This window comes from Orcinus orca, chromosome 10 (assembly GCF_937001465.1).
Source record: "Orcinus orca chromosome 10, mOrcOrc1.1, whole genome shotgun sequence".
In the NCBI taxonomy this organism is placed as follows: domain Eukaryota; kingdom Metazoa; phylum Chordata; class Mammalia; order Artiodactyla; family Delphinidae; genus Orcinus; species Orcinus orca.
Genome location: NC_064568.1, coordinates 71,824,860 through 71,851,236, shown reverse-complemented (window position 1 = coordinate 71,851,236; position 26,377 = coordinate 71,824,860). Strand labels below are relative to the sequence as shown.

At 52.0% G+C, this 26,377-nt stretch overlaps 1 long non-coding RNA gene across 1 annotated transcript; it reads left to right on the top strand.

The window, feature by feature from the left end:
• The first annotated feature begins 1,199 nt into the window (after positions 1-1,199).
• Positions 1,200-13,228, top strand: LOC125965587 (uncharacterized). The gene is made up of 4 exons (XR_007479649.1): positions 1,200-1,456; positions 5,789-5,887; positions 8,054-8,212; positions 12,774-13,228. It is a non-coding gene; the product is annotated as an uncharacterized LOC125965587 (long non-coding RNA).
• The last annotated feature ends 13,149 nt before the right edge of the window (positions 13,229-26,377 follow it).

Below are 26,377 nucleotides of genomic sequence, written 5' to 3'. Positions count from 1 at the left end.
TAAAAGTACGATTCAGTTGGCTTCACAACGTTGTGCAACCATTACCAGTATTCCAGAACATTTTGTCACACACCATTCCTACAACCCGGGGAGTCCCATACACATTAAGCAGTTAATCCCCATTCTCCCCTCCCCTTTGCCTCTGGCAACCACTAATCAGGTTTCTGCTTTGATGACTTGCCTATTCTAGACGTTCTATGTAAGTGGAATCACACAGTATATAACCTTTTGTGTCTGGCTTCTTATAGCCTAATGTTTTCAGGGTTTATCGATGTTGTAGCACGTATCAGTACTTCATTCTTTTTAAGGCTAAATAATATTCCACTGCACATATATACCATATTTTCTTTATCCATTCATGTTGGTGGACATTTGGATTGTTTCCACCTTTCGGTTATGAATAATTCTGCTATAAACATTTGTGTACACGTGTTTTTTTGTTTGAGTATCTGTTTTCAGTTCTCGCTCGGATATATATCTAGGAGTGGAACTGCTGGGTCATATGATAAGTCTATAGTTAACTTTTTGAGGAACTGCCAACATGGAATTGATGTACCATTTTGCATTCTTACCAGCAATATATGAGAGTTCCAGTTTCTCTACACCTTCATCAACACTTTTTACTTTTATTAAAAAAAAATTATAGCCATCTTAGTAGGTGTGAATGGCATCTCACTGTGGTTTTGATTTGCGTGTCCCTTGTTCTTTGACTTTTCTGAACTAGTTTTGGAAAGTTTGTATCCTTTGTTATGTGTGGTCATTAAAGTCTGTTCTGTTAGATTAATGCTCAGTTAGTGGTTCAAGAGAAGTTTCCTTATGCTCTTAGAACTAAAAGAAAAAATTCCTCAAGTCTTTGCAGATGGACTCTGTGTGTGCATGTGCGTGTGTATGTGTGTGTGTGTTGGGACATGCATTCCAGCACTCAGCTAAGCAGACTACAACTCCCCCTAAGCCTTCACTCCCTGCTCCTACAGAGCCTGGATTCAGCCAGAGGTAAGAACCTAGGGCCTTCTCAGGTCTTTTCTTAGCATACGCCCAGCCCTGAATAGGTGCATGGCCTTCTAGATTCCCAGAAATATGTGACTGCATTTCAAAATCCTTATTCCCCAAATCATCTCATTTCCCAGCCTTTCCTCCCAAACTTTTAGGTTAGTCTATTGTTTTCCCCAACCGTTATTCCCGGTCTCAGGAAGCAAAAGCTAATATATTTGCCTTTAAATGTTTTGAACAAATTTTCCCTGGGTAGCTGCTTCCACCCTGGGAATGTTCTGAGTGAGGTGAAGTAAAGCAAGCCATTTGAGAGGGTTCTTCAAGGAGCCACCAGACAGGTCAGAAAAAAACTACATTTGTTTGAGAATAAAGTCTGTTCTGCTCCCTCTGGTTCCAGGTACATACTAGGAATGCCAGCTGTTGTCTTCATGCCACTGCAAGCTGGGAAGTGGGAGATGGTATCAGGGTAAGTTAAAATGTCACAAAGCTCTCTTATCTAGACTCATCTGTTTTTTTTTTCTTAATCATTTAATCATTTCTCTGCTTGTGGTAAATTTTGATTCGATTCCAGAGTTCTGAAAAAAGTTGATTCTCACAGTTTTTGCCAGTTTATTTATTGCTTTTGTGGAGAACAAACTTTTGGAGTTTGTTCCTACTGCACAATTTTTGCGGATGTCATTCTCCTCATATCCTCATGTCACTCTCCTCAATAAGTATTGAAGTAAATACTTATTAGGAGCTAAGCTCCTGAGAGGTTCAGTAACTTGCCCATGTTGTATCAAGGAACACTAAGAGCAAGGATTTGACTCATGTGACCCTAGAGCCTATTTTAACCAATTATACATTTATTCATTCACTGAAGAATATCTATGTTACATCTACGAAATGCTAGGTACAGTTCTAGAAACAGGATTACCTCGTTGTACAAAATTGCAAATGTTCCTGTCCCTGAGAACTCGTATTTTTATGGAGGGAGATTCATGATAAACATACTATATATTTGATATTAGAACTTAAGTGTTATGGAATATAGAAATTGGGGTACTTAATGGGTATAAGGGCTGCTATAGGAGAGGTGTGAATACAATTTTTTAACATTTATTTTGTTTTAGTTGCCAATTTATAGAAAAGTTCCAAGAATAGTACATGAATTCCTATATTTGCTTACTTAGATCTATTCATGGTTAACATTTTACTGTATTTGCTTTATCATTCTCTCTCTCTCTCTCTCTCATTTACTAGTAATTTACATTTCATCATGCCTGTTTACTCTTCCATAGTTATTTTTTTTCTAAGTAGAAGGAAATTCTGTCCTATGAGCTCGGTATCATTAACAATCAGGAAAGTTAACATCTATACAATACTAGTATTTAATCAATTTATATTCTATTTATATTCTAATTTCTTCTATTATTCAGGTAGCGTCCTTTGTACCAATTATGTTTTCCAGCCCAGAATTCAGTTCAGCATCATTCTGCATTTAGTTGTCATGTCTCTTTAATCTGGAACAGTTCCCTCTTCTTTTGTATTGTATTACACGTAGATTGGATTCAGCTAGTGCATCCTTGGCAAAAACTCTAAGTGAATCTTGTCCTTGTCAGTGAAATAATAGGGGGCCATGATGTTGGTTTGTCTCATTGTTGGTTAGGCTAATGTTCATCACTTCATCAAAATGTTTTTAAGCCAGATTTCACCATTGTAAAGTTGTTACTTTTTTCTTTTGGAATTAGTAAGTAATTTGTTGGCAGATACTTAGAGATGATGTAAGTATCTTTTCCCTCATGTTGATTCCATTTTATTCTTTGAATATGTGAAATATTAACATGATTCTAAATTTCAAACCATATAAAATGTATAATCAGGGTATATGCCCAGTAGTGGGATGGCTGGGTCGTATGGTAGTTCTATTTGTAGTTTTTTAAGGAACCTCCGCAAAATAAAATAATAATAATAAATAAATACACTTTAAATACATTACATCCTCCATCATTCTTTTGCCAAAGTTTCCCCCATCATCTCTTGATTGGATAGAATTCATCCTCTAGCAGGTTATCCATGAAGGGCTCATTTGCACAGATTCTTTTACTCTTTTTCTTTTTTTTTTGTGGTACGCAGGCCTCTCACTGTTGTGGCCTCTCTCATCGCGGAGCACAGGCTCCAGATGCACAGGCTCAGCGGCCATGGCTCACGGGCCCAGCTGCTCCGCGGCATGTGGGATCTTCCCAGCCCGGGGCCCGAACCCGCGTCCCCTGCATCGGCAGGCGAACTCTCAACCACTGCGCCACCAGGGAAGCCCTACTCGTTGTGTATATAATTTATTTTTCTATAGTCTTGGTAATTAGATGATGGCTTTGTTGCATATAAAGTCCTTGGCTCACAATTTGTTTCCTTTCTTTTGGTTACCTGAAAATAACGTTCCATTCTTGCCTTGCTTTGCAGGTTGTTCTTAAATATCCTGATGCCAATATAATTTTCATACTCTTGTAGGTATTACGAGTATTGTGCCTGGAGTCCTTGAGTATGATTTCTTTGTCTTTAAAGTCTAATCATTTTTTAGGCTGTGTCTCTGAGTTGATCATTCTCAATTTTCCCAGACACATGGTTAGCTCTTACATAAATTTAGGCTTTCTTTTATTTCTATAAAGGATTCTTAAATTTTATTTTAAAAATATTAGTTCTATTCCATTGTTCCCTCCAACTCTCAGGTCACCAGTGTTCTTGAACATGAGAGAAGGGGTGGAATATAGCAGTAAAGTGGAGGGGCTGAATTTAGATAGGAGCACAGATAGTCCATTTTTGTAATGGGAAGGAAAGCAGGGGGTGTGGACATGGATGCTGACAGGTGGTACCTAAGGAGATGCTCTTCTAATGGCTTTGGCTTTCTCAGTGGTAAGAAGCAAGATCTAAGCTAACTCTCTAATTTCTCCCACCTGAAAAAGGGTAAGGGTTGAGTGAATTTGCCAAATTTAAATTTGTGGTCTGAATGCAAATCATTTACCATAATCTGTGAATGATGTTCTAGAAGGACCTCAGAGAACAATCAGTCCCTGGCCCTTCTACCGAGGAAGGAAGTGGAGCACCCAGAGCTACTTCCTTCTGGAATGTGTTCATGTCCAGAGCAACTGAAAATGGCATTGATGGGGGATGCGAACCGAGAGAGAAATCAGACAATCTGGAGGACTGTGTGAGGGAGGTGTTGGAGACCTGCCCTATATTGCTTTAGGAGCAGTGAGAGAAAGCACAGATGTAGCCTTTGAGTATAAGAAAGAACTTTCAGGCTTCCCTGGTGGCGCAGTGGTTGAGAGTCCGCCTGCCGATGCAGGGGACACGGGTTCGTGCCCCAGTCCGGGAAGATCCCACATGCCGCGGAGCGGCTGGTCCCGTGAGCCATGGCTGCTGAGCCTGCGCGTCTGGAGCCAGTTCTCTGCAACGGGAGTGGCCACAACAGTGAGAGGCCCCGAGTACCGCAAAAAAAAAAAAAAAAAGAAAGAACTTTCAAGCACTGCGTGAGGCCGTTGTGTGAGGTGGTGGATCCTCTCTCCCCAGGAGTGTGCATTAAGTGGCTGAATATCATGTCAGGGACGTTGAGCCGGAGATTCCTGGGTCAGCAGGGTGATTGCCAAACGGTCTCCAGAGCAACGCCAAGTTGACCGTTCATCTTCTCTCTCCATCTGGACGCTCACTGTCAGTAGCTCTTGTCCACGCTACCTTCAACATATCAATATATTAAGAACCCAACCATTTCTAACTTCCTCCATCTGAATCGCCCTGGACCAATCCACGGTGTTCTCTCTCCTGAATTATTTCGTGGTCTTCTAGATGATTCCTCTGCTTCCCTCTTGGCCCCCCACTCTCCTGCCCAAGTCTATTCTCAAAAGAGCAGTCAACTGATCCTTTAAAAAAAAATTTTAAAGACCTTTTTTTTATGTGGACCATTTTTAAAGTCTTTATTGAATTTGTTACAATATTGCTTCTGTTTCATGGTTTGGTTTTTTGGTCGTGAGGCATGTGGGATCTTAGCTCCCCCACCAGGGATCAAACCTGCACCCCCTGCATTGGAAGGCGGAGTCTTAACCACTGGACCACCAGGGAAGTCCCATCCTTTTAAATTAGAAGTCAGGCAATGCCACTTCTCCGTGTCAAACTCCCTGTTCCCCAGCGTCCTAACAATGACCTACATGGTTACATGTGATCTGCCCCACCCCCCACCAACCTCTGACCTCATCCTCAACAGCGTCCCTCCTTGCCCTGTGCTCCCCGCTTACACAGGCCCCCTTGCTGTTCCTCAGGCCTGCCGAACGGACGTGCTTTCTCTGTCTTCAAAGGGCCCTGACAGTTTCTTCTTCCTGGAATACTTCTGTCTCAGATATTTAGAGAACTCACTTTTTTCTACTTTCTCCTTAGATTTCATTACCTATTCAAAGAGGCTCTGCCTGTCCACCCTTTGTAAAGAAGCATTCCCATCCTTTTACCTTCTTTTATTTTTCACAATAGTACTTATCGCCTACACAGGATATATTTAATTATTTGTTTATATTCTGACTGCCTTGCCTGACAGTGGCTTTGTCTGTCTCTTAATTGCTGAATTCTCGGTGTCTAGAAGTGGCCCAGCACAGAACCGGTGCTCAAGAAATATCTGTGAGAGGAATGAATAAGTGAATAGGTGTGATTGTGTTTTCATATGGGGATGGAGGACAATGTGACAGTCAGCCAGGACTTGTCTCCTTCTTCCTGGAGAGAGGAGAAGGACCAGGTGTTTTATAGCTTGGTGGGGCTTTAAAATCTTACTGTGTTCCAGTTCCAGGAGAGATGCAGTAAACCCATGGCAGCCTCTGTCTCCCACTGACTATAAAACCTGAGCAGGGTGTACGGAACAGCTATTTGAAGTCTCTGAACAGTAAGTACCAGCAAGTGAATTGGGGGGTAAGAGGCACCAGGATTCCAAGTACCACTGAACTGGGGGTGAATTGAGCCTGTTTTTCCCTTGGGCCTCCCCTGAGCAGAACTCAGCACAGCCTGAAACCCAGAAGTGAGTGCTAGGTGCAGAGACACAGAGAGAGAGATGCAGAAGAGACCCCCTGGTTCTGGTTAGACCAGTGAAAGAGGGGACTCCTAAAACTCAGAACATGGGGAGGCACCCCGATTTTTCCTTTTTTCTCCATGCTCATGTCCCAGCCACTAGGGAGTCCGTGGCAGGAGTGGGAGTGGCAGCCAATGTGTCTGTCAACATACAAAGGCAGCGGCCAGCCCTCTGAGGAAGGGGAGCCTGTGCTCTGGCCTCAGGGTGCTCTTTCTTCCTGCTTCGGGGGCTGTGTCCCCCCTGTTGGGCACCTCAGGGCTCCTGATACCTATCGCTCTTACCTGTCAGTTTTTAACCTGGATCGGTGGGTGTGGAGATACACATGTTCTTGGGGACACAACAGCTGTCACATCTGGGACAAGTTAAGAAGCCTGGCTCCAGACTCCGCTATAAATATTCTGTGGCGGAGCTCTACCCATCACCCCAACCCAGGTCCTGACCTCAAATGAGCTGACCCCAGCCCACGGGACCAAAGTGCAGAGGGAGGAAATAATGAGCCACCGGTCTTTTAAAAACCGTCACGATCCCTGGGTCGGCTGTGACTCCTGCGTATGGGGAGTGGGGCTAAGCTGGAGGTCAGGGAAAGGGGAGCAGAGGAGGAACGCCAAGGTCTAGCCTCCCGGGGCACTTGGATGGGCCAAGCCCTGGCATCTGTGATGAAAGACAGAAGCCCAAGAGGTGGGGCCCCTGCTGACCTTCCTTGACTGTTCTGAGGCTCCGTGAAAAGGAAAGTTCTTAACAATGCAGAAAGGGCTTTGTGAGTAGAGAAGGGAGAAGCTTGTGCTTCTTTGCACATGTGCTCTGCCAGTTAACCCTCAGTAAGCCCGTGACGTGGGGTAGGATATCCATGTTCCAGATGAGCAAACTGAGGCACAGAGAGGTTAAACAAACCTCTATGTCCAAGGTCACAGTCCTGGGGAGTGACAGGGCTGAGGAAGCCTTCAATAAACACATTTTCCTGTGTTGGAATTGATATGAAACCTAGACAGTTCCTTAATTCCTAAAGTCCTGACTCCTAACACCTGGGCCGTGAACTTTAAGAAGACAGAGGCCAGCAGCCCTGTGCAGGAGCCTAGAAATCAGAACAATTCTCATTCAGTGACTTGCTGAGTACAAGATGCTCTGCCCCTTGTGGTGAGATGTGAAAGCACTTAGGCCCGGGCCCATGAGGTCTTCACAAGTCTCCCTAAGGAACCGTCTCTGGTTGACAAGGACAGGTGTGCTTCTCATGCAGCCCTCTCTGGTCCCCTTGTATCAGGAATGCCCGGCCTGGGAAAGGATGGACTGGCCAGAGGACTGCCTGGTGCAAGGTGGCTCTCAGCTGAGGATTCATGGCACTCTTCGAGGTCTGCAGACCCGCGTGCCTCACTTATCAGAGAAAGCGACTGAGGCCTTCGAAGGGGAAGAGAGTTGCTCTGAGTCCAACCAGGAGTCAGTTAAGACTGATGGTTGTTTCTGAGGAAGAGGAGGCCTGAGGGAGCAAACTCTGGCATTAAAGTTTGGGGGGACGTGGTCCTGTGGGCTTGTGGGAGGAGCAGACAGTGGGCCAAAGGACAGTGGGCAGGAGAGAACAGTGAGGGGACTCCCGTCTCTTCATGAGTAAGGCGGGGAGCCTTTAGTTTTCAGCCTCAGTTCTTTAATTGGTAAATTGGCCTCAGAGGAAGATCGAGCTCAGGCAGCTGTGCATTTATAAACTGAGAAGCACTGAGTAGTTAAATCCATAACACCCAGAACTGGAGAAATGGAAGGCTAACAACCTCCATCATATTTATAATATGTACCATGAACACACTGTGATCAGTTACATCATATCAATGACAATATTGGGTATACTGGGTTCTAGAATCACTGGACTGGCACGCTAAGTGCCTCCGAGGCCATCCAGCTTAGTCTCCCTTACCTGATATTAGAATTCTCTGATCCATATTTGTGCCAAGGAGTACTGACACCATCCTGACTAACGATGGGCATGTTGAATTTCAGAATCCACCCAGGGACCGGGAGAGGAGGTCTGTGCCGACCCCCCTCAGGCAGCCCTGGCCAACCAGATCCATTCTCTTGTCCTCTTGGACCCTGAGCGCAGACAGATTCGGCACCCAGGGTGGCCTGTCATCACCATCTGAACAAGAAAACCGGCTCTGGGTGAGGAACTGGACTGGAACACTTTCTGTGGTGTTTGCCATGCTCTCACCCCACGAAGGGAAGGACAAAAGGGCAGATGGGCACAGGGGGTGGAGATGGTGGCCCACTCCCCCAGACCCAGGAGGAAATGGGCCCCCCTGTCCCAGTATCAACTAAAAGTCCCCAAAGAGCTCCTGATATCACTCCAGAGTACACCTCACAAGCACAGGGCCCTGATTCCCTGTGGATCACGTCTCCCCAGATGTGGTCAGCACTGCTGCCACATTCATCTGTCACCTGGGAGTCATCGTCTCACACAGTTGTTCCTTAGCGATCACCAAGAAACCACACCGGTGAAGAACACTGCCCCACCCTGCCCCCAGCCTTGCCCAGTACCTGGCACCGGTGGGGAGCCCATTCCTTCATGTTAACAGAACACCCTCCACAAAACGTAACCACACGCAGGAAGGTGGTCCCACTCCTCCAAGCGATGCGGGCTCTGCTCTAGAGCTGTTGAGGCCACAGGAAGTGATCACTACTCGAGGGGGGGGGTCCCTCGAGTAGTGGGTAGTGAGGCAGCCGGGGACCAGGGCCTTTCCCTGTAATTCTCATCTCTCTTCTTTCCCGAACTCAGTCCACCTGTTGGGATAGAAGGTAAGGGTAGACTCTTGTCCTAACTTCATCGCTCCATGCACCACCTCAAACAGTAAAGAATGAGGTATAAAACACTCTCTTAAAGGAACCTGTTCATCCCAGCCTGATGCAAGAGGGACTCTGTTGGAGCCTGGGTGATGGTGGGGCCCCTCGGCCGTGGGTGAAGCAGACGTCCTGGAGTCGGCTTCGAGGCAGACTGGTGCTCCAGGACACGTGGCCGAGGAGCAGAGACCTGGCCATGTGAAGACTTGATTTCACTCGGATGTAAGTGGAGGGGCAGAGCGGAGCCGTGGTCAGGGAGGGGAGGCGGGGAGCAGGGATGATGGGAGGGGCCATGTTTTCCTCATACTAGGATTCCAGCTCACATCCCAGTCTTGCCTTCTGAGCAGTCCTGAGAACCCTCACCTGAGAAAGGAGAAGGGGCTCAAGAGAGGCTTTGGGGCGGGCCTGCAAACAGCACATCCCCTGCCTGGGTAGGGAGACCCAAGGTGGAGCCTTGGGCAATAGCCGAGGGCAGTGGAAGGAGGTCCCTGGAGGAGGCTCCTTGCCAGCTCCCCCGGCCCTGCGTAAACCAGTGGGGTTAAGGGAGAGGGCACCCAGTTCCAATGTCCACTGATCAACTGAGCCCTGGCCTGTGGGGCAGCTGGTACCAGCATGGGGAGTGCCCGGGGGGTGGTGGGAGTTCCACTGGAGGTAGGAGTGGAGAAGACAGTTGTCTTGGGCAGTTCAAGATGGTAGAAAGCAATAACAAACTTTGACCACATCTTCTCATGGGAAAGGCCAACTTACACTCTCCAAAGAGAGTCCAGAGAAGAGAGTCACGGTGGATGCCCACATGCCTCTTTGTTGTTTGGATTGACACACTGTGCTGGGTGCCTCACTGTCCTTTCTCATTTTGCCTTCATAACAGCTCTCTGAAGAGGGCGTTATTGTCCCCTTTTATAGACGAGGTCCCTTGCTGGTGGGTGTGGGGCAGGATGATTGATGCTGACGCTCTGATAGGGAGAATCTTGGGCCACGAGACTGGGCGCCCTCTGCACCGTCCCTGCAACCAGCTACCTACTTCCAGCCAAGGCTTCCTGGCTCCCTGACAGTCCGGGGGGAACATCACGTGGGGGGAAGGGACACCAGGACCCCCAGAGGCCAGAGTGACCGAAAGACAAGGACATGGGGCATGTTGGCACCACGGGCAGGGTGGGTACAGAGGTGCACACCTGGGCTTGCTAAATGTCCCTGGGCTCTGCAAGCCCCCTGCTGTGGAGAGCTGTGCCCAGCCCTTCCCATTCAGTACAGGACTCCTGGGACATTCTCTGCGGAAGCAGAGGCTTTGGCTTTCTGCCAGGCCAATGAGGACTACTCCTGCCTCATGCCACTCATGGTGGCTTTGGAGTTTTCTCCCCCCTCCATATCCACGCCTCCATTCTGGGAAGGCATCGTATTTAACGTACTGGCCTTCAGCCATACGGTAGACGGGGGTTGGGTATTCTCCTACTGTATGAATCACCACACACACAGACGAGGGCTTGGAGCAGTGCTGAAGTTGGCAAGGCCCGAGTGCCACAGAGCAAGGGTCACATCCGCCTGAGTTTGGCGGTACCTCCATAGACCACACACGGGTGTGTGATCCTACGTTTCCCAAACACCTGTTGTCCAGAATAGAATGCCCCAGCTTGGGTCAGGCCCTGGGTCAGAACATTCATAAGCTTAGGTCCCTGCTGGCCTCTCTCCCCCTATCTCCTTGTCAGAGTAGAGATGGCATCCCCTCCCCCCAGACTGCTCCTGGGCAGGGAGTGGTCAGGTGGGGGGCAGGGAGCTGGGGGGAGGGGTGCCCCTTCCATCCTATCTGATCTCAGACCTTCCTCCTCAGGGCCCAACGCCTGGCCCGGCTATATTTAGAAGCTCAACTCAGTAACTAGAGCGACTGGACCACCGCAGCTCCTGTCCCCACCCCTTCAAAGGACTCTGGAGGGGCCAGTTCCTCGCACCTTTTAACCAAGTCTTCCATTTCTCCAGGCAACCAACAAAAGGCCTGGGCCGGGTGGTGGAGATGCTTGGGCTCTAACACAGGGGTTCTCTTTCCTGTTCTGCCTTCTTCCAGGCCGGGTAATTGGAGATCAGTCCTCAGGCATTCTGTTTCTTAGCATCGGCTGCCAGAAAGCCCGTTTACGTTAAGCTGGTCTCACCACTTCTAGCTGGTGCTACACTGCAGAGCACTGTCTCACACACACGGCCATCTGTGGGCCGCGCCTCACGTGGACGCCTTCGTGGGCACACTCTAGTCCGCAGCAGTGTGCACCCGCTACGTGCCAGGCCAAGCTGGTCCAGGTGCAGGGTGCACCGTGGTGAAGTAGAGGGCCAGGTCACTGTGTCTGTGGACTTTACATCTCAGTGGCAGAAACAGTAAACCAAGAAGTAAGACCGTGTCAGGTAGTGAGAAATGCTAAAGGAAATACAGCACATCTATGTGTAGTAAGTGACGGGTAAGGGGGGTGGGGTGGCAGCTTCAGATAGTGTCACCGGGCTGAGCCTGTCCCAGGAGACATGAAAGCCTGAAGGCCAAGCATTTCAGGCAAAGGGACAGCAAAGACAGAAGCCCTATGTGGGAATGAACATGGTGTGTTTGTAGCTGGACAGCAGTAGCAGGGCTGGGGTGAGGAGGGATGGTAGGATCTGAGGTCAGAGATGTCAGCAAGGGCCGGGTCTGAAGGGTTCAAGAAGTGAGATCTTGGACTCTGCAGTCACATTTCCTGGGCCCAGTTCCCTCCTGGGCTGCTTACGAGCTGTGTGACCTTGAGCAAATTACTTAACCACTCTGGGTCTCTGGGGAGGTAATGACAGAACTTCCTTCTGAGTTGTTGTGATGATCAAATAAGTTAACATGTGTAAAGAGCTTAGAACGCTGCCGGGCACGTAGGCGCCATGTGCATACGTGTCAGCTATTCCTTTTTAATAAGCGTTTGCTCTTATGATCAGCCTCGTTGTTATTACAGACAAGGGGCTTAGATCTTAAGAGGCGTGTGTGTTTCTCTGCTGGGACAAGTTCTGGACTGGAAATTAGGAGAGAACTGAATCTTACTCCTTGTTCTGACTTCCCGTCCCTGGGTGTCCAGTCCCTCTAAGGGGAACCAGAACAGTCTGGTTCCCCTTAGAGGGACTGGACACCCAGGGACGGGAAGTCAGAACAAGGGACCCGCAGTAAGCAGTTGACACAGGAGCTGGTTCTGAAGGGTGAGGTCTTAATAAAAAGGTAAGGTTTTTACCCAGGGAGTGAGTTTTAATCTCATCAAGGGAGTGTCATAGGCTGGCTCACACTCAGAGGACACATCTGTCACCTGGAGCAGGGAGGGGAGGAGGGCAGAGAAGTGAGGGGGCTGGCCCAAGCCTGGAGGAGACTGGACAGCAAGGCTACTTCCCAGGAGCCTTCTTTATTGCTTTTGGCCTCACCAGGTACTGTGGAGATGGCTGGGATAACGGCATTAAAGGCCCAAGGTCAGGTGGGCACTGGGCTTGCGACAGGCCACTGCCTCATTTTTTTCATCTGTCAAATGAGGGGGTTAGGGCTTCCCTGGTGGTGCCGTGGTTGAGGGTCCACCTGCCGATGCAGGGGGCACGGGTTCGTGCCCCGGTCCGGGAGGATCCCACATGCTGCAGAGCGGCTGGGCCCGTGAGCCATGGCCGCTGAGCCTGTGCGTCCGGAGCCTGTGCTCCGCAACGGGAGAGGCCACAACAGTGAGAGGCCCGCGTACTGCAAAAAAAAAAAAAAAAAGAAAGAAAGAAAATAAATGAGGGGGTTGGTAGAGACAGTCAATAAGCTCTTTTCTAGCTGCCCCCCTCAGAACACTCATGGGAGGCTCAACCACTGGGGTGGGGTCAGTGGGGGAACCTCTTTGAAGATGAGCCGTGGGTCAGGGTTTGTTTTCCTCTCCAGCTGGAGGTGGAGGAGGAACTGGTGTGTGGACCCGGCTCGGTGCGTAGCCGGTCATCAGAAGTGCCTGCCCCTTCCCCAACTAGATGACCAGAGGCCCTGACAAGTTCCACTTATGTACAAACACACATTCGCACCCCTACAACGCACGGGCTTCTGAAAATGTGCAGGTAAGTCAAATTTTTGTAAATCAAATTCTATTCAATGTGGTTTGGTTGCTTTACTGTTTAAAGCAGCCCTGTTGCAAAACCTCTTGTGAAGTAAATAGCTCTCCCTCCATAAATACCAATGTTCATATTCAGGCTTTCAAAGTATGGGAGCCCCATCTGTTCAAATGTGTCTGTGTGTGTATGTCCCTGGGTGTGTGTGTGTGCCTTTGTGCGTGTGTGCGCGTTGGCATTCACTCTGGCACATAAAAGGATCCATGAATGCAAATTGTTTCTTTCTCTCCACGGCTTTGTTGTGATATGTTGCTGGAAAAAGACACACTGTTCCAGCAAAGGGCAGCCCTTGAGTGGCTCAGATCTCTATCTGAGCTTGCAGCCTATCCTTCCTGGCGTCTGACTGCGACTCCCCAGGGGCATACCCATAGGGTGGCCACCTCGGGGCGAGGCACAAAGGGAACTTAATCATTTGGGAAACATGAAAAACCTGCCTTAGCCTGGCATGGGACAGGGAAGAGGCAGATGTGGGAGAAGGGGGTGACTGGGGATCCTCCTGGAATTCGTTCACCAGATTGCATTCTACAATCAATTATTCATCAGAGGACATCCAGGGAGCCACTGCTGTTTGCTTCCTGTTTGTCCGCAAGACCAGCACAGTGGCCCTAACGGTTGTGTATTTCCGTGCCTGGAAGAGTGGCCTGACTTCCCCTGGTAAATTCACGCCGCCTCCCTCCGCATGGCCCCTTGTCTCACCACCCCACACCGCTGAACTCTGTGCAGAGAAGCGTCCCCCTTGCTCCCCAGCCTTCCGCAAGCTAGAGCAGGGGCCAGCTGAGGAGACTCTGGAAAGCCTCTTCATCATTTATTTATGGTCCCTGGCCTCATCCCTGAAATAATTAGGGCTGGATATTTTCGTATCATGCAGTTAATTGCCATCTGTGCTGCTTAACAAGTCAGGCCACTGGGTGGCGATCCTGGAGGCCCAGGAGGACGCTAGATGGCTGGTGTTGGCTGAGGCAGCCTGGGGGCAGGGAGGGGGAAAGGCTGTGGGCTGTGGGCGGGGCCGGGGCTCAGGTTCAGGGGAAAGTGGTAAGAACCTGCTTCTCCTCTGGGAGGAGAGGGAGACAGATCCTGGAGAAAGCTAGGTTCTCACTACAACAAACACCCCAGGAACTATCTTAAGAGCGTGAAGATTTCAGATCAGAAGCCCTGTGTTCTAGCCCTTCTGGTTCCCCAGAAGAGGGGTCTTCTTTGGGATCCCCGAGTCTGTGTGATTTGTTGAGGGAGTGCTCTCAGGAGAAGCTGTGAAGGAGTGAGGGGAGCAGGAGAAGAATCTGGGCCAAGAAGTCACTTCAGGTGAGGCTAAGCCGCGGCTTGACCCACGAGGAGCTCTGGAGCCGGATGGCATGTGGAGTTGTCCCACCTTGAGACAAGGGGGCTGCCTTTAGTCCCTACCCAGCGTCATTAGCCAAGGACTGTTCCCAGGGCGGGGGCCTGTGATGGAGGCCTTAACCTCCTCCTGGCTGTCTCCCAGGGAAGTGTCTCCTGTTGGCTAAGGACAACCTGCTGGACAAGGGCACATTGTAAGCCATTAGCAGCCATCACTGCAGCAGCTTAGGGCAGGTGCCTGACAGGTGAAGGAGATCTGGGTGGCGCACCAGGGGCATCTGATACATCCTTCCATGCTGAGGCTTGGACCAGCCGCTCTGAGGTCCAGTACCCTCCCATGTGGAAGAGGATTGCTGTCTTGTAGTGCAGAAGGGTAGCAAATTGATGGAGCGTGTTGGAAGGCATCTTTTAGCTGTGATGTGCTCTGTAAATACCCAATAGTATTACTGCTCATAACCCCCTGCTGTTGGGGAAGAAGGGCCCGGATTTACCTTTGCATGGGGCTGGAGTACACAGACCAACGCTTGGCTGGATGTACAAGGCTTCTCTCGTCCCCCTCTCCCCTGGCCCGGGCTCCCTCCGTTAGACAGACCTTCCTTTGGGAAGGTATTATCCTTGGGGATAACTTACAAAGTGGAGGGGGTTAATTTCCAGCTCTCATTCATAGATCACAGATACTAGTGTGAGACCGTTTTCAGGCCGTCTTAGACTAGAGCAAGGGAGAGGCGTGAGGGCCAAGCAGACAGGCTCGGGGTTCCACCGAGGGGGCTGCAGGAGGGCCTCTTCCCATCCTCACCTATTCTGGGGCAGGTTGACATGGAGGCTAGAAAGGGCTGAGCACTCAGGCTGGCGACAGCGGCCCTCTGTCGCCCAGAGAATAATGAGTCCAACGGCAGCACTCCCTCCCTGCCCTGCTGAGCCCCCTTCTTCCCTGTGCCCCGGCTCATAGGAAAAGGAGGGGCCCCCGCCAAAGGTGGCCCCTGTGCGATGAGCGAGGTTGCCTCTGTCCAGGGCGCACCCCAGGAGAAGTGATCACTGGGAGAGGCAGGGGAGGGGCCGGGGGGGGACAGCCCTCCATTGTGACAGGTCCTAGGGAGACAGGCAGCTCCTGGGAGCCCAGCCAGGGGGAGGGGGGGAGGGGAAGCTGGTCAACAGAGCCCTCTGATGTCCCTGGGGCTGAGTGTAGCCTGGAGACAGCAAGTGTGAACAGCCTCAGGGTCAGAAAGGCTGACTGCTGTCTGTCAGGCCTTCAAGGGAGAGAAAACAATGACATTCTGGTGCCCTTTTCCTCCTCAGGAAGGGACTGCAGTGCCTCAGCCTCCCACATCGCCCCCCTCCCCCATGCTGGGCCCTGCTTCTTGGGGTGTCCTGCCTTGGTGCCCCCTCGTGCTGTCAGATGTCACCCTGCCAAGAGTCGCACCTAGGCTCTTGGGTGTGCCCCATCTCCCAGGGTTGGGGAGGACTGAAAACTCCAGAGAATGCCTGGGCTTGGGGGAGATGCACGTTCGTTGTCATTAGTGGGAATGGGGATTATTTCTCGGGAAACAACTCGATTCCACCTTACAGGGCGTAAGTGTGTGTGTGTGTGTGTGTGTGTGTGTGTGTGTGTGTGTGTGTGTGTGTGTTGGGGCCTAGGACGCACTGTCCCCCAGCTAGATGCCTACATGGAACAGACAGGACAAGTCTGACTTAGGAAAGCTTTGGTTTCACTGCTGCTCACCCAGCACGAGGCTGGGCTCTGTGCACCAAGGTGGGTAGGAGAGGTGGGCCAGGCAGAGCCCCTGCCTCAGGGCCCACAGAGTAGATTTACTCAGAGGAATAATGTGGGGTGGCCGGGGTCAGACCTAGGGGATCAGAGAAGGGAGGCAGTGCAGAGTCCACCAAAGTGGTCAGGGAGGGCTGCATGGAGGAGGTGGGGTTTGAAAGAAGTGCAGAACTTGAACTGGGAAAGAAGAGGAAGGAGAGGGTGAATAGGGAGGGCAGCTGTGCCAGCTAAGTACAGGGGCAGGAAGAAGAGAGGGAGCCTGGCTGGAAGAAAATCTTGCCAGAATCATCATCATCATGGAGCTAATACTAACTGAACACCTGCTATGTTCCAGGCACCATTCTCAGAGCTTTCCATGTTAACTCATTTAATCCTCACAATGACCCCATGAAGTAGGTACTATTCTTCCCATTTTAGGGAGGAAGAAACTGAGGCCCAGTGAGGTTAAGTAATGGGTACAAGGACATTCAGCCAGTGAGTGACAGCATCAGGATTTAAACCCAAGTAGCCTTGGTCTGGAGGCTCTTCTCCTAATCAGTAAGCCTTTCTATACAAGCTAGCACACACTGAGTGCTTACTATGTGCCAGACAGCATCCTGAGCATTTTATTCATGGAAGCCTCACTGTTGAGCCCATTTTACAGATGAGAAAACTGAGACCCAGAAAGTTTCACATGAGGTTACTCAAGGTTACACAGAGATCAGTGGAGCCCGCACTGGACCCCAGGCCATCTGCGTCCTTAGTGACCCCATGACCCCTCCACATGGAGCGGGTGGGGAGGTGGCGTGGGTGAAGGCTTTGCCCCCAAGCACTGGGAGCCCTTGGGTGATTTGATCACCGGGAGGATGCACACAGCTGGGTCATTTGTTAATGGGCTGCTTGTTAGGAGTGGGTGGGAGACTCAGCCTAGATGCAAGCTTATTATGGACACGGGAAGCCCTTTCTGGAAACTCCACTCACCCAGTAGGTGGGGCGAGTTTTCTAGCTGGGCAGAGAGGCTCTCTCTCCTCTGTCCCCTAACTTGGGCCCCACTTCCTGGGAGCCTTCCGAAGCTGGGGCAGGGGCAGAGCCTGCCTCCTCTGTGGCTCCTGTGGCCTAGTTTCCAGGCAGCCTCCAGGTACTGGGGCCTGGCAGGCAGGTTATAAATATCCCCGGGTGACAGTGAGACCTTCACTCTGACGCTGATGTGGATTAAGCTGGACGTGCGGCCTCAAGGTCATCGGCATGGCTGTGGCAGCCGCTGCTCTGGGAGGTCTAGTTGAGGCTGGTGCCAAGGTGGCAATGGCAGGGGAGCAGGGCCCTGAGCCCCCAGGTCTGGCCCAGCTCAGAATTTCCTACTATGTGGGTGAAGTTCTTTACTCCTGCTCTTACCTGCTCTGAATCTCCCCCCACTGCCAGCTTCCTCTGCCCTCCCTCCAGCCTGCCCTCAGCAGGTTTTCTTAACCCAGTCTTGGCCTAGAGGCCCTCAAACCACAGGCCTTGGTTAAGGGGATGTGTTGTCAGGTAGGGGAATGGATTGGTGGGCAGATGGGTTATCAGGTGGGGGGATGGGTTGTCGGGGGGTGGGTTATCAGGTGGGGGGATGGATTGGTGGGGGGATGGGTTGTCAGAGGGGGATGGGTTGCCAGGTGGGGGATGTGTCGTCAGGTGGGGGGGATGGGTTGTTAACTGGAGGCAGTTCCTGGCTTTCTGCCCACCTTCTCTTCAGCCGCACCTCCTTCCCCAGCACCTCTTGTCCCCCACCCCTTTCTGGGTGGAGTTGGCCAGTGCCTCTGTGTTGACCCAGCAAAGTTGTGCCCAGCTCCCTGGGGATCTTGCATGTGTGTGCATGTGTGTGTATGGCCAAGTCTACTCTGTTTATAAAAACAATATTTAGAAATCTCAGAGTCTCACAGCCAGTCAGGACGTAAAGGATAAATTTATTCTGAGACTGAGGCTCGGAGAAGGCACACGATGTGTGGACAGCTAAAGCCCAGGCTTTCTGAACTCTGACTCCCAGCCCAGTGCTCTCCAGGGACAGTCTGCCTTTGGATTTGGGTCCATGTCAAGGGAGCCCCAAGAGGGCCCAGGGACCTAGGTTGGGGTTAAGGGGACCTGGGCTCAAGGAGCTGGGTGTGGGGTGGGGATGGATGGGCTGACGTCACGAGCATGTGACGTCGTGGAGAAGAAGTTGCAGGTGTATGGAGAAACAGCAGCAGAGGCTCTTGGCATGGCCCGGGGGGACCAGCAGCTGGACTCAGTGACCCAACTGCTGTGGACGCTGGAGGAAAGATGGTAGAAATCCCAGCAGATCCTTTCAAAGACAACCTAGCACTGCCCTTGTTCAGAGACCAAGGGTCCTTCCCTCCTCCAGAGGGTTGAAAGGAACGGGGAAGCAAATCCAGACCACAGCTTACCCGGAGCCTGAGGGCCGAGCTGGGGCAGGCTGCGGAGACAGTTCCAGGACATCTGGAGAGGATGTAACGCCCAGCGAGCAGCCCCCCTCAAGAAGGCCGAACGCGTGGCAGGAACATTTCCTGGGAGTTGCCCAGGCTGCGCTGGCCCTGCAGGGCTCACCTCCACCATCTCCCCACCTCCGGGAAGCCCAGAAGCAGGCCAGCCAGGAAGGAGGAGGTGCTGCAGGGGCTCAGGCGGCTCGGGGGTGGGGGCAGGCCCCTGGCCTGGCACGCCTGCCCCACCGAGGCCTGCACCCAAGGCGAAGAGGAGGCTGCAGCTGCCCCCAGGGAGTCAAGTGACTCCCAGCCCCACGTCCGAGCACACCACTTCCCTGTCCCCAGATACCCCCTCCCCAGTGCGGGGCAGGTGAAGGGTTAACGTGGAAGCACAGGGCTCTGCTCCCCACTCTGGCCGGGCTTGATGGGTGCTGGGTGGGCTTTTCCTCCCTCCTTTCAGTTTAAGCTGGTAACTGTCATGCTGCTCCGATATCATCTGCTGACATTTAGGTCCCAACGTTTTCTAAACATGGAAAGGACAAGATCGACCCCAGCTTGTGCTGCAGGGAGGTGGCCACGGAGGAGGGCCTTCCCAGTGGCATGAGGGACACGGGCCTCTCTCGGGCTCCCTTTGAGAGGAGAAGGGAGGAGAGACTTTCTTCACTGGTTGAGGAGACTGAGAGCCGCCCTGGGTTGGTCTGAAGGCAGAGGGGGTACTTGCTGCTACCCCATTCGTGCTCCATCCTCAGCCGGGATCACCACTGCAGCCACAGGTGGCAAATTGGGGACCCATAACCAGGTGCTTGCTTTGGCCAACATAGTGTTTCACGATTTTGAATGTGAATGCTGTGCTAATTCTTTCTGGATCCCATCACTCCCTGTTATCCAACTTACTACTCTAAACCTTTACTTTACCTGCTTGCTACCTCATGAATGATGCCATTTCCAAACTTCTTGTAAATGCAGGTGGCCCTGGGAAAGGGAGAACCTAATTCCCATGAATTACACCTCGTGGGAACTAGTTTTTTCACAGCCATCCTCCAGTAACCAGTTGACTAGGGCTCTTGGGGGTTGGGGATGGGCTGGGCGCATTTTGGAGCCTGGGGCACTGACCTGGACTCGAGCAGGCAGCAGAAGGGAGAGGTGGGCCAGGGCGGGGGAAGGTGGGAGGTTCTTGGGAAGCGTCACCATTTTTCCAGGGTGGGTCTCATGGGACGGCTTCCAGCCACCATTTTTGAAGCCCCCACCATGAGCCAGGATGGTGCTGGATGCCTCAGAGACATTATTCAAGCCAATTATCCCCACATCACAGATGGGAAAACTGAGAATCGGAGAGGAGGAGTCACAGTGGACAGGAAGCCACAGGGGCTTGCTCGCTCTGCACGGCACTGGGGTGACACGTTATCTTCATGTGGCAGCGGCCCTTTCACTGATTCATCAAAGGTGGATTCATGGAACGTCCCCCTACTCACCAGGATCCAGGCTGCATACACTCCAGGCCCCTGGCCAGTTCCCAGGCTGACAGGAGAGGCAAGATGAACAAGTTGGAATCATCTAACTCTTGGAATGGGTACTGGAAGACTCCTACACCACTGCCACCGGCAAAACAACCAGCAGCGTTTCCCAAGGGCTCATGGGGCACCAGCCTGTCCTAGGGCTTCCCAGGTGTTAACCCTCTCAACAGTCCGACCAACTGGTACTGTCACCACCTCCATTTTAGACAACTAACTGGTCTCAGAGAGGTTAAGTAATTGACCCAGTGCCACCCAGCTAACGAGTACAGGCCAGGGTTTCTTACCACGACATCACCTGACAGAAGTAGGAATAAAGCGCTGCAGAAGTGCAGAAGATTGGACGACCACACGGAGAAGCCACTGGCTGCTCACAGCAGGCCCACATGCAAGACAGTTAACGGAGACCTGGGGCAGGTAAGTGACTGGCCCAAGTCACTCAGCAAGCAGGCAGTGGAGCTGGGTTTTCACCCTGGGTGTCATACCTCAGAGATTTTGTTCATCCTTTTACCTTTACCTGGGAAGGACTCCTTGGTGATAGGAAGGAGGTGATGAGAAACGCATCCTTAGAAATTCTTAGAAGAGGAGGCATCCTTAGAAATTCTCAGCTGCGAGGCAGAGCTTCCATAACTCCGTTTATGAAGTGCTGGGCCTACTGACCTTGGTCTGTTGGAGGGGCTCTGCCAGCAGCCTCCATCCCCCATTTGAGATGCGCAGCCTGCCTCTGACTGAGCCGTCTGAGCTTCTCAATCCCCAGGAGTGATTCCGTCTCATGGATGAGAGCCTCCAACATCTGTACCTGTCGGGCGACAAATCCAGACACACACTCCCTGTCTGGTTAGAGATGCCTCCGGCCCTATTAGGCCCATGAACCTGCCTGCTTCTCACAGATCCCTTTAGCTGAAAGCCCCAAAAATAAAAGGAAATGGGGAGCAATTCATGACGGGAAGTTGCCTGCTGATGCGTTGTGAAGGGTCTGGGGTACAGACATGGGGGAGTGGGCAGAAGACATCTCCCACCACCTGGGTGACGCCTGGGTAGAATGAATGACCCCCTGGTGCAAGGCAAGGGGTCCCATGCCCTCCAATCCCCGGTCCCTATTAGGTGCTTGAAATCCCAGCACAAGTATCTTCCACCTCTGGGGAGGCCAGCGGGGAGTGTTCTTGTCTTTATGGCCCTGCACCAAGCTAGGCAGGGAGGGAACACAGGCAGCTGATGGGCAGGAGTATCCTGAGAGCAGGTTGGCAATGTGACGTGTGCACAGCCAGACTGCCCTGCTCCATGCCTTCAGGTCCGATTCTTCTCCCTCACCTTGGTACCTGTTTCACCAGCAAACACACCTGGGGAAGGGACACCCCTGCCATTCCCATCCATTAGCCCTTCTCCAGCTCGACTGGACAGCTCCCAGGCAGGTGAGCTACAGGTGGAAAGACGTCAAGGGTCCATCTTCCCTGCTTCCCAGCAGGGCTCTGCCGTGCCTGGATTCGGCCACTTCATCCTTACTGACTGTCTGATCACAGGTGCCTCAGCTCCCCTGCGATACCTTCACATACCTTCCACGGTGACGGATGATGGGACACGTTCACATCTGTTCCCCAGGGCAGTACCTTCCTGAGTGCAGGAAGCGTGTGTGCTGTACTCCTTTGGCCCTCCATGCGCTGAACACCGGAATACATGTCGGGGATTAATTCAGTGAGTGGTCGCTCTGCTCACTGCTGCTCTCCACTCCTGCACTCAGCCACCCCTCAGCACCACTTGAGGACTTCGGCATGCTTTCTGGTCACCCACAGCTCTTGAACACCCTTGCCCTGTTTGGGAATTTCCCACTCTGGGAGTCCTACCTCTCGGGGTGAGAAACCAGACTTTCTTCCCAGCCTCTGCGACATCCAGGACACAGGCGTGGACCTGGACCCTGCCAAAGGGACGCCCCTGCAGGAGGCTCCGGCTTGAGAGAAGCATGCAGGTACAGGTGCCACACAGTGGCTGTTTCCTGGTCAGAGCCGAGGCAGAGCCATCTGGCTTTGGGGGAAGCAATGGTGGAGGTCCAGGACCCAGCACCTTGAATCAGCACCATAATACCTGTGCCCAATCGTGCAGCTGTGGGGTCTTGGTGAGAGCATAGCCAAGGGGTGGGTTGGGCACCATTCCTGACTGTGTGGCTTCCCCCAGAGTCTGAGTCTGGCTCCCCCAAAGATTTGATATCTTCTTTTTCTGCTTAAACTAACCAGAGTAGATTTGCAAACTCCCGGACTGGTACAGCACTCCCTGGAGTAGGTCTGAGGTCTGTGTCAATAGTGTGTGAGGGTGTGTGTGTACACACGTGCATGCACAGCGCTGGGCGACATATAGCTCCTGCCCTCAAGCTTACAAGCTAAAAAGTAATGGTGGTGATGACAGTGAAACTGTGTGTTGACAGGAAGGCAGCACAGTCCGAGCAGGAGGAAGTGGGTGACTGTGACCAGGACTCAGCGGAACTCTGCAGGGCAACCTGCAGGGCTGCCCATCTGGAAATGAACGGAAGGGGAAGTGATCGGGACAGAGATGCCGTAGTACCTAGAGCAGGAGCCGGGGCACTGGGCCGCCAGCTGCCTCCCTCAGACAGGACTCGGTCCCACCAGAAGACGCCTTCCCAGCTCCCAGGTCCAGACTCTCTGGTGGATGCAGCTGTGCCTGCTGCCCACAGAGCTGCTCCCCCAGGTGCTCAGCCAGGCCTTTGCCCTCATCAGGGAGCTGAGCAGGGATGTAGGACCCAGGACTTTCAGGGAACGTGGCTGCCATTCCCCTCCACATGCTCAACTCAGGGTCCCAGTGGACAGAGTTCCCTTGGTGGCCTCTCAGTGAAGCACCATAATTACCCATCACGGGCTCTCCCTGCCCTGAAACACATGCCTGATGAGGCCCCTCCCTGCCTCTCCCACCCCCGCCTCCACTGTCTCCCTGTCCCCTCTTACCTCGGTCTCTGTAGCCTCCCCTGCACGTATCCCACACCAGCCCCCCCTTTCTCCCTCCCCTTTCTTCCCTTTCTCCCTTCCCGCTCCCCCACCTCTCTTAGCCACTTGTCCACCACCTACGTTCTCTCCACCTTGACCCCCAACCTCTCCTCCTCTTCCCTCGCCCACCATCCTTTCCCGGGAGCCCTGCTGGCCTCACCTGCCTCTCCTGTGGTCCGGCTCCGTGAATTCTAGGGCAGACGGCACAGCAGGTCGAATTGGCATCCCCTTCTCCTTACAGGAGACGTATCACAGTCCTCAGGGGACGTACCAAACTCTCCCATATGCTGGGGAACCCGACAATGTAGGGTGGACAGTTTAAGGGAAGGAAGAGAGGGGAACAGTGGACCCTGGGAGATTCAACTCCAGGAGACCTGGTCCGTCTCCTCCAGGACAGGGAGCAGGGATTCCGGTGTAGAGGCCGGGGGATAAGGGCCAAGACGGGCTGTGAGGAGAGGCTCCCACTCTTGACTCAGGGTGTGTCTGCCTTCCTCTTTCTCTTTCCATCTCTCTGTCTCTGCTTCTGTCTCTCTGTCTCTGAGCCTCCCTTGGTCTCTTGTATCCCTGGCTCTGTGCAGTGTAGAGGGTGAGTTGGAATAACTTCTCAGCATTAACCGCTGCTTCTGTGCAGGAGAACGTTATCTTAATTGAGTCTCAGCTCGTTCACAGCCACTCCACCGTCATAAATAATGGATGTGCAAATGGACTGTAAACCAGAAGGACTCAACAATGCCACGATGCGATTGCCACCAGCCTCTGCCTTCTGCAAGGAACCCAGCAACCCTCTTAATAATGCATGGTCCAAGCCTGCCACAGCCAGATGCCCAGATTCCCCATGAGGCGCCATGTTATGCTGTGGACCAAAGTGAAGCCGTGGAGAAGAATTGGAACATTGCCCCCCACCAGATCCTTCCAGGGTGCGGTCAGTGAGTGCCCCACAGAGCAATATAAAAGGCTCAGGTCTTCAGACCACCTTGTTTATGACAACCTCATTGAAACACTGAAACTGACCCCTACTCTCTCTCCTACTTGCACCAGCAGATGGTCTTTTGGTTTGTGGCTTTACACCTGGGGTATAAATCCTGTGACTGTCTGCTCACTAGGTCCCTGATGACTGCACCATTCTCTGTGTATAGAGCAAGCTGCTGTTTAGGGAGTCTGAAGCTATTTAACACACTTGTACTGTTTGCAGAACCTCCCTCTGTTTGTAGAGCCTGCCAACAATTGCAGGATGAAGGTTATTTGCAGACCAATGCTGTTGGCTTACTTCTGGCCCCAGGATTCATAGTCAGTGCCTCTGCTCCCACGTAGAGGATTCCCAAATCCCAGCTCCCACCGTGCTCCCCTCTCTCTGGCTGCTCTGCCTGCCCCCAGGGTCTTCAACTGTGACCCATGGACCACCCATGTCAAAGCATCCCTCACCCACCATCCCCCTGTGTTACAGCTGTGCTCAGAAATGTTCTCTGATAATGGGTCTGAAAAATGAACTTCAGACCTTGAAGTTTCTGGGCTGGAGGTGTGAGGGGAGGGACCCGCAGTGCTGCTGAACGGTGCCTGGTGGGAGGTGTTCTCAAGGCCCAGGGGCTTGCTTTTAAAGCTCTGGACAAACACAAGGTATTAATAAACCTCAGTGTCTGCTTTCTTCTAACACGTTCTTGTTGGTTTTGTTCTGGACGGCTGTGGGGTGGATGACGGGAAGCAGCTGTGGTTGTTTAGTGGTTTTTAACTTTAATAGCTTTGGTAATGCAGCTAAAGCCTGTTCAACTTCTGCTGTTACTGGTACCCAAATGCTTCAGGCAAATCATCCCCTGGTCTTCTGGTTCTCTCCCCAATGGGCCATACTGGAAGCACACAGGTCCCTGAGATACTTGAGGTCCTCTGAGGGCCAGAGGATGGCCCCTCTGTGACCAGAGTCAAAAGGGATTGCTTTGTTCAGTGATGGCTGATCTGAGCCTCCTGACGGGATAGGCTTCCCTTGGTTCCCCTCGAGGCCCATGGGCTCATTGGTCATAGACAGGTTTTGAGATTGCCGCCACACTGATGAATGATGTTACTAATAACAGCACTCAGGCAACCTGTGCAGGAAACCGCATTGTCACAAACGTTACAGCACGAAAGGCTCATGAAACAGTCGAGGACAGTGAACTTCAGAGGCGTGTGATGACTTCTCCAAAGGGCAAGCCTCAAGCCTGCCAACTCCACACTCAGTGTTCTCTGCCCGTGCCGGGGGCTCCTATGCCGGTTCTGCCCTCATGGGGCCTTTGCTCTAGCTGAAGAGGAGACAGGCAAGTGAGTCAAAATAAAATAAAGAAAAGGGCACTGCTTGGTTGTGAGAAGTGACAAGAGGGAAATAGAGGATGAGGGGACACTGAGAGATGGGTGGGAGGTGGGGAAGTTCCCCCCACCACCACCCTGCGTAGGTGACGTGAAAGAGAATCTCCCTCCTCCATCAGACTGGGAGCTCCCTGAGGGGAGATGCTATGTCTCCCCCATCAGACTTGGAGATCCGAAAGGGAAGGCACTGTAAGTCCTGCACTGGGTCTAGTAGGTGTCATGGTGGGTAGGGATATCAGCCACTCTGTTGTCTTGAAATATTGACGAGTCTGAAACGTTCTTTAATTTGGGGTCCTTCACTCAGTTGTTTAACAAATACCTTCCCACTCTTGGCATGTCTGGCCTCAAAACCCTGATCTTTCCTACCCTTCCAAAAAGGGTTCCATCCCTTTTCAGTCCTACAGTTTCTTCCCCAGCCTCATATTCTAAGAATAAAGAATATGGGCTAAAGCTAGACAGACTTCCATGCCCTCTGGCCTCTCAGCCCAGTGCCCCCTCCTCCCACCCACAAGCACCATGCTTTAGAAAGCTCCAGCATTCTGGCCCATTTCCCCTTCACAGCTGAGCATGTAACCAAAGTCGACTGTTGTAATGGCAAACTAAATGATGCCCTAATACCCATATCCATCTTCCTATAAAATAACTCATTATTCAGGCTCCGATTGCAGGGGATGGAATTAAGACAAGAACAGTTAAAGGAGGAACTGCAGCACCAGGTAGCATTCAGGAAACGCAGGGGAGGTGCAGGCAAGGAGGACGTGAGGGAGCGGGCTGGGCCTGCAGGGAGGGCCCCAGGCTGGGCTTTGGGGGAAGGAGTGTCCAGTCAACCATCCTCCCTTCTCCTTGAGAGGAAAAGGGGTGCCACCTTTGCAGTAAAAAACAAACAGGCGGAGCCACAGCTACAAGCTACAGGGTTCCAACAGGAGTCACTTGGTTTCTGTCGGCAGTGCTGAGGCCAGAACAGGTGGCCCTGAGCAGACAGCGAGCCCCAGAGAAAAGGGCAGGTCCACGACTCCTGGCAC